This window comes from Bidens hawaiensis, unplaced genomic scaffold (assembly GCF_021521415.1).
Source record: "Bidens hawaiensis isolate Kalapana, Puna unplaced genomic scaffold, B.hawaiensis_p1.1 tig00028466_1, whole genome shotgun sequence".
Classification (NCBI taxonomy): domain Eukaryota; kingdom Viridiplantae; phylum Streptophyta; class Magnoliopsida; order Asterales; family Asteraceae; genus Bidens; species Bidens hawaiensis.
In genome coordinates this window covers 94,641-110,567 of record NW_027505119.1, presented here as the reverse complement: position 1 = coordinate 110,567, position 15,927 = coordinate 94,641, and the positions used below count along the sequence as shown (strand labels likewise).

Genomic DNA, 15,927 nt, shown 5'->3' with positions numbered 1-15,927 from the left:
CGCCTTCACAGCTCTCACCTCCTGTTTGGAGCGTGAAGTTGACATTATGCACTCGATGAGAGCGAAGGTTACTGAATTGAAAGGGGATGGAGCTGATGCTTGGAGGAGAATTTCCTACCTGACCGAAGCCATGAAGGAAGTTCAGGATGCTCATGTTCAGCAAATGAAGATAGTGACCAAGATGCAAACAGAGATGATAGACTTGCAGGAAGAAGTTTGGAATGTAAGAGGCCTTGCAGCGGCAGCTCTAGCTCGCTGCGACACACTAGAGGCGCAGATCGCTCCGAACGCAGCAGAACCGGAGGAGGATCCAGAAGAAGATCCTGAGGAGGAACCTGAAGAAGAACCGGAGGAAGAGCCGGCTGAGGAGGAGGCACACTCAGACGTGTCCTCAGACGATGACATCTAAGAATGATAACACCTAGACGGAGGGGTTGTCTCCATCCAAACTTATATTTTTCTATAATTTTAAGGATTGATTTCAAATACTTTGTAGCGGATACAATAGTTTTAATCATGAATTATTATTTGGATTATTATATGCTTGTGATGCGATGTTTCTATTTCTTTTTCTTTCCTTTATTTTCTACCTTTTATTACATTTATGGTGTGTTGCATATGAAATCGAGAGTTCATGTCTAACATTTTATGCTATGATTCTAGGATATGTCTGGAAGAAACGCTGGACGTGGTCGCGGTAACATCAACATGACCGCAACAGAACTCCAAGCCCTTCAGAACGACCATGCGGCGGCAGCTCTGGCAGCACATGTTCAAAATCAAGCCGGAGGTCAAGCCGGAGCCTGTACCTTCAAGAATTACCTGGACTGTAAACCGAATTCGTTTAAGGGCACTGAGGGAGCCATAGATTTCTTGCGTTGGGCCGAGAAGGCAGAGTCATCCTTTGAGATGTGCAACTATACACCGGCCAGTAGAGTCAAGGTTGCTGCTAGAACACTGCAAGATTCAGCCCTCACTTAGTGGAATTCAAATATGCAAATACTCGGATTGGAGTTGGCGAATGCTATGAATTGGGAAGAATTCAAGAATATGATGCGAGAGGAGTATTTTCCTAGAGAGGAGATCTCCAAACTGGAGTCAGAACTTTGGGCTTTGAAGATGGTGGGCTATGAAATTGAAGCCTACACCACCCGTTCTCACGAACTGGCGGTGATGTGCTCGCGGATGGTAGACCAGCCAAGTAAGAGGATTGAGATGTATATTGATGGTTTGGTACCCCAGATTCAGGGTATAGTGACAACTTCCAAACCAACCACTATTCATCAAGCGATCCGAAAAGCCCACAAGTTGACGGCTCAAGCAGTGGCCCAAGGTGCGTTACCACCTAGATGTTCCACCTCTAAAACCCTTGACAACTCGAGCAATGACAACAACAACTCCGGGAATGGAAAGAGGAAGTTTGACAACACAAGGTCCTCATCATCGAACCCCCCGCAGCAACAACAACACCACCCTAAACCCGAACTCATTCGAAACTTCAATGATCAGAGTTCCAACAACAACAACGGTGGCGGACAGGGTTCGAACAACAATGCTGGAAAGTACCCGAAGTGTAACAAGTGCAACTATCACCATGCTGGTCCATGCGACCGTATAAAGTGTATGCGATGCGAAATTTGGGTCATCAGGATAAGGACTGTAGAGGAGAACTCGCGGGAAAGCGTGCACCTAAACAGCCTGCAACAAGGATAGGGTGCTTTGAGTGTGGTCAGGAGGGTCATTTCAGGAAAGACTGTCCTAAGCTGAAACAAAATGAGGGTAACGGAGGCAACAACAACAACGGAGGCGGTACTAAGGGTAGAGCTTTTGTTATTGGATCGGGCCAGGCCCGCAGAGATCCGAACGTGGTTACCGGTAAGTTTCCTGTAAACGACTGTTTTGCTTCTATATTGTTTGACACTGGAGCTGATAGGAGTTTTGTGTCGAAAGTCTTTAGTGAACTCTTAGACTTAACTCTAACCCCTTTATATGTCAAGTTTCCTGTTGAATTAGCTGACGGTAAGTCTATAGAAACAACTCATGTACTAGCGGGATGTAAGTTGAAACTATCGGGTCATACCTTCGATATCGACCTCATACCCTTTATAGTTGGTAGTTTCGACATTGTTGTCGGCATGGACTAGCTATCCGAGAATAGAGCTAAGATTATATGCCATGATAAGATAGTTCATATCACTACTCCTTCAGACGAAATCATCTCGGTATAGGGCGAGAAGAGCGGCATGACCACTAGCATCATCACCCTCATGAAGGCTTATAAATATTTATGAAAGGGTCATCTGCCGATTTTAGCTCACGTTATCGAGAAACTCGAGGAGGAGAAGCAGATCGAAGACATACCAATTGTGCGAGAGTTCCCTAAGTCTTCCCGGAAGACTTGCTAGGACTCCCACCCATTCGTCAAGTCGAGTTCCAGATCGACTTAGCCCCCAGTGCGGCACCCATAGCATGAGCCCCGTATCGGCTCGCACCAGCAGAGCTTCAGGAACTGTCCACTCAGTTACAGAACTTGTTGGATAAAGGTTTCATCCGACCCAACTCATCACCATGGGGAGCACCTGTCCTATTTCTCCGAAAGAAAGACGGAACTTTCCGCATGTGCATCGACTACCGGGAGCTGAACAAGGTGACGGTCAAGAACCGCTATCCCCTACCCCGAATTGATGATCTTTTCGACCACCTTCATGGATCGAGTTACTACTCGAAGATCGATCTGAGATCTGGCTACCATCAATTAAGAGTACGCGAAGAAGACATTTCGAAGACGTCATTCAGAACTCAGTACGGTCACTATGAGTTTTCGGTTATGCCTTATGGCTTAACCAATGCACCAGCCATATTTATGGACCTCATGAACAGAGTATGCAAGGCGTATCTCGACAAGTTTGTTATTGTTTTCATTGACGATATCCTTTTCTACTCCAAGAATAAGATCGATCATGAAGAACATTTGAGGTTAATCCTGGAATTGCTAAAGAAGGAACAACTGTACGCTAAGCTCTCGAAATGCGAATTTTGGTTTCACGAGGTTCACTTCTTAGGACATGTGATCAATGAGAGTGGTATCCATGTCGATCCACGTAAGGTAGAGGCCATCAAAAACTGGGAAGCACCTAAGACTCCGACTGAGGTGCAACAATTCCTAGGACTGGCTGGCTACAACCGACGTTTCATCGAGGGATTTTCAAAGATTGCTTAACCCTTCACCGCACTGACTCACAATGGTACTAAGTACAATTGGGGTGACGCGCAGGAGTCTGCCTTCCAACTGTTGAAAACAAAACTCTGTAGCGCGCCTATCCTAGCCCTCCCCGAGGGAACAGAAAATTTTGAAGTACATTGCGATGCATCGATACAGGGTCTCGGCTGCGTGTTAATGCAACTTGAGAAGGTTATAGCCCATGCCTCTCAACAACTACGGGTACACAAGAAGAACTATACGACCCATGACATGGAACTCGGAGCTGTGGGGTTTGCCCTTAAGATACGGAGACATTACTTGTACGGTACCAAATTCACCATTTACACCGACCACAAGAGTCTTCAACATATCTACGATCAAAAGGAGTTGAACATGCGACAGCATCGTTGGGTCGAGCTGCTTAAGGATTATGATTGTACCATCAAGTACCACCCTGGCAAGGCCAATGTAGTGGCCGATGCTCTCAGTAGAAAGGAAACCGTTAAGCCTAGACGGGTGTGAGCATTACAACTCACGATTCATGCCAACTTGCCTGATCAGATTCGTGATTCTCAACTCGAAGCTTTGAAAGATGATAACCACCCATCAGAAATCATGCGAGGCATGGATAAGCAACTTGAAACTAAATCGGATGGGGTCCGATATTTCGAAAACCGGATTTGGGTCCCTTGATACGAGACTTGAGAAATCTGGTGATGGATGAGGCACACAAGTCCCGATATTCCATTCACCCTGGCTCAGACAAAATGTACCATGACCTGAAGGTACTTTACTGGTGGCCGAACATGAAAGCCGACATTGCCACCTACGTGAACAAATGTTTAACCTGTGCAAGAGTCAATGTGGAATATCAGAAACCATCTGGTCTGTTACAGCAGCCGGAAATTCCAACATGGAAATGGTAACATATTTCCATGGACTTCATCATGGGCTTACCCAAAACACCGACGGGATGCGATACCATCTGGGTGATCGTTGACCGGTTGACTAAGTCTGCGCATTTCCTAGCAATCAAGGAATCAGACAAAATGGAAAGACTGACTAGCGTCTACATGAAAGAAGTAGTGTCTAGACATGGAGTGCATGTCTCAATCGTATCTGATCGAGATTCTCGTTTCACTTCAAACTTTTGGAAGTCACTACAGAACGCACTGGGAACCCGCCACAACATGAGCACAACATACCATCCTCAAACGGATGGGCAAAGTGAATGCACCATTCAAACTTTGGAATACATGTTGCGTGCATGCGTATTGGATTTCGGAAAGGGTTGCGAACCCCACTTGCCCCTGGTAGAGTTTTCGTATAATAACAGCTACCACGCAAGTATTAAAGCAACGCCGTTTGAATCGGTGTACGGATGAAAGTGTCGATCGCCTCTTTGCTGGGCAGAAGTGGGTGACAACCAAATCACTGGTCCCGAATTAGTACTTGAAACCTCAGAATAGATTGTCCAAATCTGGATTCGCATGGCGGCAGCACGGGATCGCCAAAAGAGTTACACCGACAAGCGCCAAAAACCTTTGGAATTCCAAGTGGATGACAAGGTTTTACTGAAAGTCTGACCTTGGAAAGGTGTAGTTCGTTTTGGGAAACAAAACAAATTAAATCCACAAACGTTGGCCCATTTCGAATAACTGAACGTATTGGCCCGGTAGCATACCGATTGGATTTACCAACAGAACTCAGTGGCGTACACAATGTTTACCATGTATCCAACTTGAAGAAATGCCTTTCTGACGAAACACTAGCAGTCCCTTCGGGCGAGTTGCAAGTTGATGAACAGATACGCTTCATCGAGGAATCAGTCAAAGTTTTGGATTGGGAAACCAAAACACTCAAACACAGCAAGATTCCTATTGTTAAAGTTCGTTGGAACTCAAGACGTGGACCGGAGTTCACATGGGAACGCGAGGATAAATGATGAAAAAGTATCCTCACCTTTTCGAAGCGTTGACCAAGCACCGAAAAACCGCAAAAGCCGACAAACCGTTTGACAACACCAGAGGTATGAATTAAATTTCGGGATGAAATTTCTTTCTACAAGGGGATGATGCGACAAATTGAAAATTTTTGCCTTTTCAGACAGCCATCGTGACGTGACACAAATTTTCGAGACGAAAATTCTTTCAACATGGGAATGATGTGACACTCGTCAATTTCAGGTTAACTTCGTTAATCTGAACTCCGTTAATTCAAACGCAAGATCACACGAACTATGTCATTCTAGTTAACATATATATCTCATTACATTTAGTTAGGGTTTAAATGACGCATGAAAATCATTACACAAGTAATCTTTCAGAGTTTCACCGAAACACACACGAGTTGACTCAAACCGTTGGTGAACAAACAATAAATATAATAAACAAGTTTTTGATAATTATGTTTTATGTTTATGTGTTACTTGGTGCTTACATGTATAACCTCATATCATGAAGAAAATAAACAAGTTATGCTAAAATTTCATAAGATAAAAGTTGAGGGTGCTAGTTGTAACTTGTAATTATTTAATCATTATATAAACAACTTAAAATAATAAACACTAACCTTTCCCTCCCTCCCTCTCTTGGTCTACGGCAGCCCCCCATCCCCTCTCTTGACCGATCGAACCCACACACACATACATACAAGGTGTTTACAAGTTCTTTTGAAGATCCAAGAGGCTAACTAGGTAAATTAAACACTATATCTAATCTATTCTACCAATTAATTGCATGATTGAATATGATGATCATAAACCCTAATTGTTAAACATGTTGATTATTGATTCTAGGGTTGTATGCATGATTGTTAGTTCATAGGTTAATAGTTTGTTGAGTTTTTGATGAAAACTGATGCTGGACAGATTCATAATTGAATGTTAAAACGACTGTAACTTGATTCTAATTATGTTTTTTGAAGTGATTATTGATTCTATGATGTATTATGTCGAGTCTAATTTCTAAAGAGTCTGAGTTTGTAATTTTTGGACTTGTAAAAGTTAGTTTTTATTAATTTACAAATCTGATGTGTAAGTCTGTTTCGGGAAGCCTGCTTGTAGGCTGTTTTGTAATTAGTATATCTCACAAACAACAAGACCAATTGAGTTCATTCCACTTATGGAAGTTAATAATTTAAGTGAGGAATCTAACCCAATTGTCCTTGCATTAATTGGATTAGCCATGTAACAGGAATAGTAAATAACGTTTTTGGTTGCGCATGATAATGACTGTTGTGTGTTTACTGTATTGTTTTGATCATTGGGAGAAAACCGTATGTAGTAAAAATATAATAAAAATATTTTTAGAAACCTAACTCACGTGTGCTTCTGTGATGATTTTTGGTGATTTTATTTATATGTTATGATTTATGAAATAGAGGAATCTTGACGTGTTAAAATTTGTCTCGGTAACTTAGCTGCTGTATTCCTTGAGTTAACATGAAAAGTGATTAATTGATCGATGTTTGATATGTTTTTAACATATTTGCCCTTGTGGGAGATAATTTATTGGTAATGTACCATGGTAACATTTAATACTATACTTGTTCACACATGTAACTAATTCACCAACGTGTTTGTCGAGTCGCACTTATTTCACAAACTAACACGAACACATCTCATGCATAACTTATGTGTGTCGAGTCTAGAGACTCACTCGTAGTTTAAACACTCAGAAATATCATTTTTGTTTTTAGAGCACTAGTGAGGATTTCTGAGACACACGCTTTTCTCGTATCTTTTTGTTAACTTCGCAAACAGTGAGTTTCACGGCCCCTTTTACTCTTTTATCGCTTTTATTAAGGGGATATAACATACTCCAACGATTAAGATTATGTTACTCATTGTATATCACTTGTATGGCTAAGTGGCAAACAAACCAACTAAGTCCTTCTGAACATCTAACCGGTTAATATTTGGATAATAGCGAGTCACCTTTGAGTAGTACTACTGGGTTTGACAAACCCAACCCAACTCTAAACTCGATTGTAGGTCGAGTGGGTGTAATTTTGGCTAACACATTTACCATGGTCGTTGTTGACATGGTGGCAAGGCAATAGTATAAATAGCCAGCTTCGGTATCGAACACTTACTAATACATGCTTGATAGGTTAGCTACCTATTGATATATAATTGACTTAACACTATCTGGTAACGCTAAAACGCAACGCTTAAATTGACTTAAACTTGTGAACTCACCAACCCTGTGTTGACACTTTTAGTATGTTTATCTCAGGTAGTCGAGGCGGGCGAGCAGTATAGGACATCCATACTCTGAACTCTGTTGCTTTAACTTTTCATTAAACTTTATCATGATAACTGTGTTTCTCTAAGTCGTCCTGAGTGGCGCAACTATTTGCTTTACAACTTACGCTTCCTCATTTTTACTTAAGACTTGTATGTCTTGGTTGTTTTTGAAAACTTTAATTTTTCTGTTTGATATAACTAATGATTCTGATCCTGTTAGTTCATACCCTCTGACGGTAAAACTCCATTAGTGGATTTTGAGGGTGTGTCACGAAAGCCCCAACACTCTGTGCAATCCTATTAATATACGGCCCTAATGATAACTGAGCTGATGCACCCTGCAAACTCCGACCTCTGGCAAACAACGTGAGCAACAGCATGGCAATGTTGGCCTCCCTGCTAGTAATGATCGACAAGAGGCACAACAGATCTAAGTTGCTACACTTATTGCTGCCAGAATGACGGCCGACGATAAAGTAAGCAACAATCTGATGTAAGTAGCGATGGACAGGGTCCCTAATGGATGACGCCACTATAGAGCTCGAGTGGGCCCCGTCTGCAATCTGCTCCTAATACCGAGCTAGATGAGCCTCAGTCAGCCAAAACTACCTGTCTCGCTGGGCCGTAGAGTATAGCCTCAGAAGCTCTTCAAAAACTCAGGAGTCTTTGTATTCAATTCTGTTAGTGCACGGTTTTGCGTCTTGAGTCTTTGTATTTATCGTTAACGTATTTGTCATTTGTTTAATGTAATAAATTATTATTTCATGTAGTTCTTTAAAGTATGAGACTAGTTCGCTAAGGATGTATAGCGAACTAGTCCTTAAGTTAAGTTTCCCCTGATTCGTTAGGGGATGTTAATGAATCAGGTATGTTTCACCTATTTAATGTATGTAACGAAGTAGGATTTGGTTCTCTAGGGGATGTTAGCGAACCAGACCTATCATTTATATATTGTGAACCCTGTTCACACATAATTAAAGTTTTGAGAGTTTAATTAACGAATCTCTGTCCAAATCCTCTCTCGATCTTCAACCTTAATATTATTCAATTACTGATATACATATACCAATAATATACAAATATATACAACACTTAATCATGAGTAATTATGAGTTAGATCTATAGTTAAGGTATTAATCGATTAAGCACAAATCTGAGATCTGCTAGTGTTATTGTTATTGAGATTGATACACGTACGGGATCCAACAAGTGGTATCAGAGCTTTTGGGCTCAATTACACTTGATTTGGTGTTTAATTGGAATATTATTTTGTTTATGTTCTGTTTTTAGTGAATTTGGATCAATTTGAGGTTAATTGATTGAATTATGGTTAGTTTGGATTGGTTTTGAGGGGTTAACGGTATTGGTAAGATTTTGTGAAGTGGAATTGAAGTTTGATTTGGTTTTGAGTGAATTCGGTATGGTTTTGGATTATGGCCGAAACAGAGTTGAGGTTTTGGGTTATTTGAGTTAGTTATCGAGGTTAATTGGTTACGAGGTTAGTGATTTTGGATTCGTGATTGTGCTACAAGTATTTTGATAGGTAATTTGTGGTTTTTGGTTAAGAATTGAGTGTGTATTACGGATCTGAGTTTTCTGGTGTTCTGGGTTTCGTGTTCATCATTTCCAATTTTTTGGAAATTTCAGTTGAAGATTTAAAGATTCAAAGATGAAGATGATTCGCTATGTTGATTCGTTAACAATTTCACTTTGATTCGTTCATTAAATCTGTTAATTCGTTTCTTATTTCACGTGATTCGCTAGCTAGTTCACTATATTAGCTTATTCGTGTTATCTAATTCGCTGATTGGAATTACTGATTCGAGAGACACGTGTCCACCTTGGGATTTGTGTAATAACAATCTTTGCCACGTGGCATAAGGTATCAAAGTTTGTTACAAACGGTTGTAACAACCTGATTCGTTATAGTTGATTCGCTAAATCAACTGTAGCTGATTCGTTATAGTTTGTTCGCTATCAGATTCGTTACAAGAAACCTTTAGTTCTCTAAGCTTGCAGTTCGTGATTGACTTAGTCAATTCGTTAGTATTGACTGATTCGTTGACTGATTCGTTGACCATCTGGTTTGTGGTCTGATCTAATTCGTTAACCATTTGATTCGTTAAAATCAATTCTTGTTCGTTAACATTAATCCTTATATCGTTAAGGTTTGATACGTTAATTACTGTTCACAGTTCGCTATAACTATTTACAGTTCGTTAATTTTATTCATTATACCCTTGAAGTTTTAATACTTGTCAAAGATGGCTGGTATATATGCCTTGGCTTGTCAAAACATGTTGATGCAACAAATGTTGCAACTTGATACCGAGATAGGTTCACATTCTAAATGTCTAAGATTCATGAAGTTTAGTGACTTTGCCAAGTGGGAACCTCGGTTTCGTGCTCATTTGGGGTCTGTTCACCCTGATTGCTCATATTGTCTCGATGAAGTTTATAAGGAACCGTTGATTGGTGATGATACTATTGGTTTTGTTCCTAAAGTTGTTTCTCAATATTCACAAGAAGATAAGAAAGCTTTAGAAATCGAAAAAAAAGCTTATTCCACTCTCACTATGGCAATGCCAGAAAATATCTTTCATCAAGTGGGTAACATAAAGAGATGTGCTTCTCTATTTCAACATCTTCGTATGAGAAGTATGGGGAACACAGCTGAGAGTAAGAAAGTGATGCTCAAGTTTCAGTTTCAAAACTTTAATCTATTGAAGGGAGGAACAGTTGAAGAGATGATTACACGTTTTATTCACTTAATTGCTGAAATGGACAAGATGAAGTTAGAAATTTCTGAAACGGATAAAATTGACACTATTAAGAGTGTGCTTCCAAGTTCTTATTCGAAAGTTCTCATGGTTTTGAAAGAGAATGACTATTTCTTGAACGAAGACTTGACTGCACTTGAATTTTTACAAAAGATAGAATCCAGAGAATATGATCTGAAGTGTCAAAAATCTTCCAAGGAAAATCAAGATCCTGCCTTCTATGGTGGAAGTATGCCTCTTAGTTCATCGATTTCTCCAATCAATGCTTTTCTTACTCAAGCTGCAAGTGAAAAAGAATCAACTATGTTTAATGATCCAAAAGTTTGTTTTTATTCTGCTGGTAATTGTGGATTGTCTGGTGGTTCTGGAAGTTCAACTACTACTAATCCATTTGCTTCACCACCTAGTGTTAATATGAGGGAAGCTGAGCAAAACTTTGCTTTTCTGACAGCTTTCATGTCTTCATATGAAAACTTGGTAAGTAGTAAAACTGCCACAAGTGATTTAACTGATGAGGACTATGATCAGATAGATCCTGATGATCTGGAAATCATGGATTTAAAGTGGAACATGGCTATGATTGTTCGTAAAGTCAAAAGATTCATGCAGAGAACTGGAAAAGATCTTCCGGCTTTAAGCAAGAAACTGGGTTTTGACAAGTTGAAAGTAAAATGCTATAATTGTCAAGAATTTGGACATTTCACAAAGGAATGTGACAAACCAAAGAAAGAATACACTGGTTCTCGTGGTCAACATTAAAATTCTTCTACACCACGAGGTAGTGATGCTGAAAAGAAATCATCCTCTTCTACAACACAAGCAATGTTAGCAGATGGTAATGACTGGTCACAACGGTTATTATGTAATGATGCTCAAGCAAATTTGGCTATGTTTGGGTTATATAAAGATTGTCAAGATACAAGTGGGAGTGAGATGTCTTCTGATAATGATTCTGGATCTGATTCTGACGACTCTTGTGACAAGCCTCCAACAGTATTTTCTTGCATGGCCAAGATCAATGAGGTTAGTCATTCTATCTCTGCTACTTCATCTGTTAAAGTATCATGTGTTGATTGTGAATCTAACAAACCTAAGTTAGAAGCTTTGAAAAGTCAAAATGATAATCTTGTAAGAGAAATTGCTTCTCTGAAGGATACTTATCGACAATCTCTTGAATCTCAAATGAGATCTCGAGAAAATATTGAAGCATTGTCGACAAGTAACCACAATCTCAAAGCTGAGTTATCTGTAAAAATGACGATAAATGACCAAAAGTTTCAAGAAATTCTGAAACATCGTTCAAAGATAACCGAGCTTGAGAATGAGGTTCTTGAGTTGAAGAACAAACTGGGAAAGTTTAGAAATTCTTCTTTTCTGTTGAATGAAATTATTGAAGTATCTGGTAAACAAAAGGATTCAAAGAAAGGTATTGGTTTTGTTGAAATTCCACCACCTTTTCACAATGATTACTAAATTAATCCTTTTGCTAGAAAAAAAGAGGAGTTGATTGAGAAAGAAACTGTTATTTCTGAAAAACCTAAACCAGTTAAAACAGAAATTGTTAAACACCAAGTTGCTTCTCAAAATCCTCATGTTCAAAGTAAAAAGGTCTTTGTTGAGAATGATGACAAAGTGATTATTGAGGACGTGTTTGAACCTGAGATAATACACAAGAATAAGAACATCCCAAGTTCTAATCATATTCTTTGTGAACCTCAAGAATTTGAGGAAGCTGTGTATGGTTCATTCAAGTCTCACATGAAAAAGGAAGAACCGGTGAAAACTAAACCAGGGAAAGCAAAGAAGTCAGATAAACCAAAGATTTCTGATGAGGACTTAATGCGATTTGTTAATCCTCCTAGTTCTAAGCCTTCACCTGTTAGAGTTTTTAAATTAAAAGGGATGGACACGATATTCACGGAAAAAGATATTCCAATAAGTATCATTAAACCTGAACTTATTGAGAGTGTTTTTATCAATGAAATGTCACAGATTCAAGACCTTGAACGTAAATATGCTCAAGCAAAAACATTAGTTCCATCTGATCCATTGACGAAAGCAAAACAAGTTTTAAAAAAAGCTAATAATATTAAATTTGTGAAGTCAACTGGGAAAGATACGTTGAAAAGTTTCTCGAATTGTTCTAATTTGGATTTCTACTTGAAAAAGAAGTCTGAATTGTCTGATGAGTTTGCTAAGAGCATGACCAAAAATATGAGTCATCATCAAACTTCTGCGTCATTCATTCTAACTACCTCTCAACATCATCGTGTAGACATGCGAAGCTGTTTTCTTTGCGGTCAACATGGTCATGTAGTGAGAAATTGTAGTCAGAAGAGCTATCAGAATCTTCATCCTTTTATCAAGGACAACTCTAAGCCAATTCCATTGGTAAAGGAGATTCTGAAACGACCTGCGTCGTATGCTGATGACACTCATATTATGTTCTCTAATGTGAATCCTTGAAAGGTTATTCATGTTAATGAGACACATGGTCAGGTTAAACCAAAGTTTGTCCCGCATGAGCCAATTTGTAGGAACACGAATTCAAACATTGTTCAAGCAACTTACTTAAGACGAAAGTCTAGGAAACCGGTAACTTATTCACAAGTGGCTGAACAACATTTGAACTCTGTTAAAGTTAATGATCAAAGAGAAAACCAAAAGGTGCTCAAGACTGAGGCCTGGGCTGCCTTTTTGAACTAATCATCTTTATTTTGTGTGTAGGGTACATCTAGGACTGTGTCTGGTGAAAACTGGATAATGGATAGTGGATGTTCTCGTCATATCACTGGGAATCTCGACCTATTAACCAACGTGAGAAATATTCAAGGGGGTTATGTGGCATTTGCTGGGAATTCTGAGGGCATGATCACACAAGAGGGTGAAGTTTCAAATGGTCACATCACGTTTGAGAAAGTAAATTATTGTGATAAAGTGGATCATAACTTATTAAGTGTATCACAGATTTGTGATAAAAATTACACAACAATATTTACTGACAAAGAATGTCTTATCTTGAAACCGGGTTATGTTATTCCCGAGGACATGGTTATCATGCGATCACCACGATCGAATGATATTTATGTCTTAAACATGAGCTCTAAGATATCCACATCGATCGAAACATGTTTTGTCTCGAAAGCAACCGAGAAAGACTCGATTCTATGGCATCGTAGAATGGGTCACATACATGTTAGAAAGATGAATTATTTGATGGCTAATGATTTAGTGGAAGGTGTCTCGTTAAAGAATTTTAAATTATCTGATCACTGCGTTGCATGCAAAAAGAGCAAGCAGAAGAAGAAGACACATCCTTCTAAATTGTTGAATTCCATTAATACTCCTCTTGAACGACTTCATATGGATTTATTTGGTCCTGTGAATCGTGCGAGTATTTCTGGGGATTGGTATTGTCTTGTGGTGACTGATGATTATTCAAGATACTCATGGCTGTTATTTATGAGTTCGAAATGTAATAACCAGTCACACTCAAGCCTTATAGTTGTTGATCTCCAAAAATATAATAAAGCAAATAACAATCGTTAGGATTCTGGACACTGTGAGTCTTTATGCAGCTTAATCATCTGGGTATTCATAAGCATGAATATTTCACTCGCTTTCTAGAGCAAACCCAAAGTCATTAAACTTGATCACTGCTATACTTAGTACAAACTTCCAAATTACTGACTTGATCAAAATCCGTTGCTAGTCATACATTTGTTTCTCCCTTGCGCGTGTCTTAATACCATTAAGAAACGGACCCCAGGGGATACAATGTATGTAATCCGACAGATGGACTCGTGCATACTCACTCATAGTAAAGGAAACTTGATGCATTGATCAACATTTCTACAATTGGTATCAAAAATTTTGATCAACACTATAATGGTTTAAGTCAAGTTGGGGTGATTTGGCAAAAATCAAAGTAAGCTTGAACCGAGATTAGAGGCTGATAGTTTCTGATATTATGTGCTATAATTGAACCAATTAATCATATCACAAAAACACTTGAAAATTTGTTATTAGATTTAAGTGGACAACAATACCAATGACCGACTTAACGCCAGTCATAATATCGCTGAAATATAAAACTATGATGGAAGGGCAATTTGGTCAATATGATTCTCTGCTCAAACTCAACAAAAACACAAAAATATGTATTGCTTTTGTTAAAACATAGAAAAATACAAAAAGTTTGTTCAATTTCAAAATGTTCGGATACTTCTTTGTACATACATTCTTTATAATTTTTTACAAAATACCAAAAATATTTTATCTTTCTTTCTTTACATATTATTTATATAATTTAATTTATGTTTCGTAAAAGTGAAACGTTTTTAAAGTATTCAATTATCGGGATAAAAAGTTCTTGGTAATTACTTTAAGTTAAAAAAATTTTAATTTTAATTTTATTTATTGGTTTTTATTTAATTTATTTATTTATTTAAGTTAAAATTAAATAAACCTTTTAATTTGTTAAAGGCTACTTCGTTAAAAATGGACAATGAACTAGGTGATTTTGTAGGGAACTGATTTCCAGTTCGCTCACCTAATTCGCGTCTCATTCACGACTCTTTATACAAATGGATCCAAGAGGAAATGTATCACATTTCACATGTGGCATATATGATACATGTACAAATGAACATCTTTGATCAAGGAATCCCCATTTGAATGATTCACGATCGATCTTTTAATTCATATTAAAACCTACAAAGTTGTTCTTTTGACAAATTATAGGACCTTGACTAGTTGTATCCATTGATATTTGATCTATTGTGGTTAGTAAGATTGGTAAATTAGGTGAAGGTAAGGAAAGAGAGGGATTCGAACCCTCGGTAAGAAAAAGCCTACATAGCAGTTCCAATGCTACGCTTTCAACCACTCAGCCATCTCTCCTACATAATGATTATGACCCCAAAACCGATAATAGAGTGAATAATGAATAATTCATATTAGATTATTGGGTAGGTACAACCAATCAATTCTAACTAGATAGAGTAGCTAGGTGGGGAAGTAAAATTAATCCTTGTTCACACATAGGCTTTTCTGGTACGAAATGAGCCACTTCAAATAGATTCATTGCTCCGGCCCAGAATACTATTAATTCGGCATGGGCTACATGAGCCCCTAGTAGTTTACCGGATAAATTGATAAGCCGGGCATTCCCGGCCCACCAAGCGAAACCGGTGGTTTCTTGGTCACGACCAGCTAAAGCTAAAGTTCCATTATTTGCTTATGTACAACTGCAAAGTAAGAAACATTATAATTGGATTAAGTAGACCATTTTTTAGTCATTCATTGAATGATAAATCACTACAAGTGACAGACATACGCGATTTAAATAACGGAAAATCCAATATTTGAAAATTGTATCTAGAATGACTGGAAAAGTTGAAACAAGGCCAAATATGATTTGATCAAACGAATCATCTCTACTTCGTTATACATATTTAACGAATCAGGATATAAGTCATGTCTGTTGAGGCAACGAATTAGAATAGCGAATTGTCTAATTCGTTAACCTGTCTAATTCGTTAAATTAAAGTTTATACGAATCGCTTGATTCGTACAAAAGGTGCTCGGGAAACGTGTAAGGTTATATAAGACAAAGCAAACGAATCGTCCATCACTATTCATCATCTTTCTTCAACCTTAAGTCACCCTTTTCAAATTTTTCTCTGAAATTTGAC

General features: G+C 38.5%; 1 non-coding gene across 1 annotated transcript; it reads right to left on the bottom strand.

Moving 5' to 3' along the window:
• Positions 1-15,046: 15,046 nt before the first annotated feature.
• Positions 15,047-15,133, bottom strand: TRNAS-GGA (transfer RNA serine (anticodon GGA)). The gene has a single exon. It is a non-coding gene; the product is annotated as a tRNA-Ser (tRNA).
• Positions 15,134-15,927: the final 794 nt, after the last annotated feature.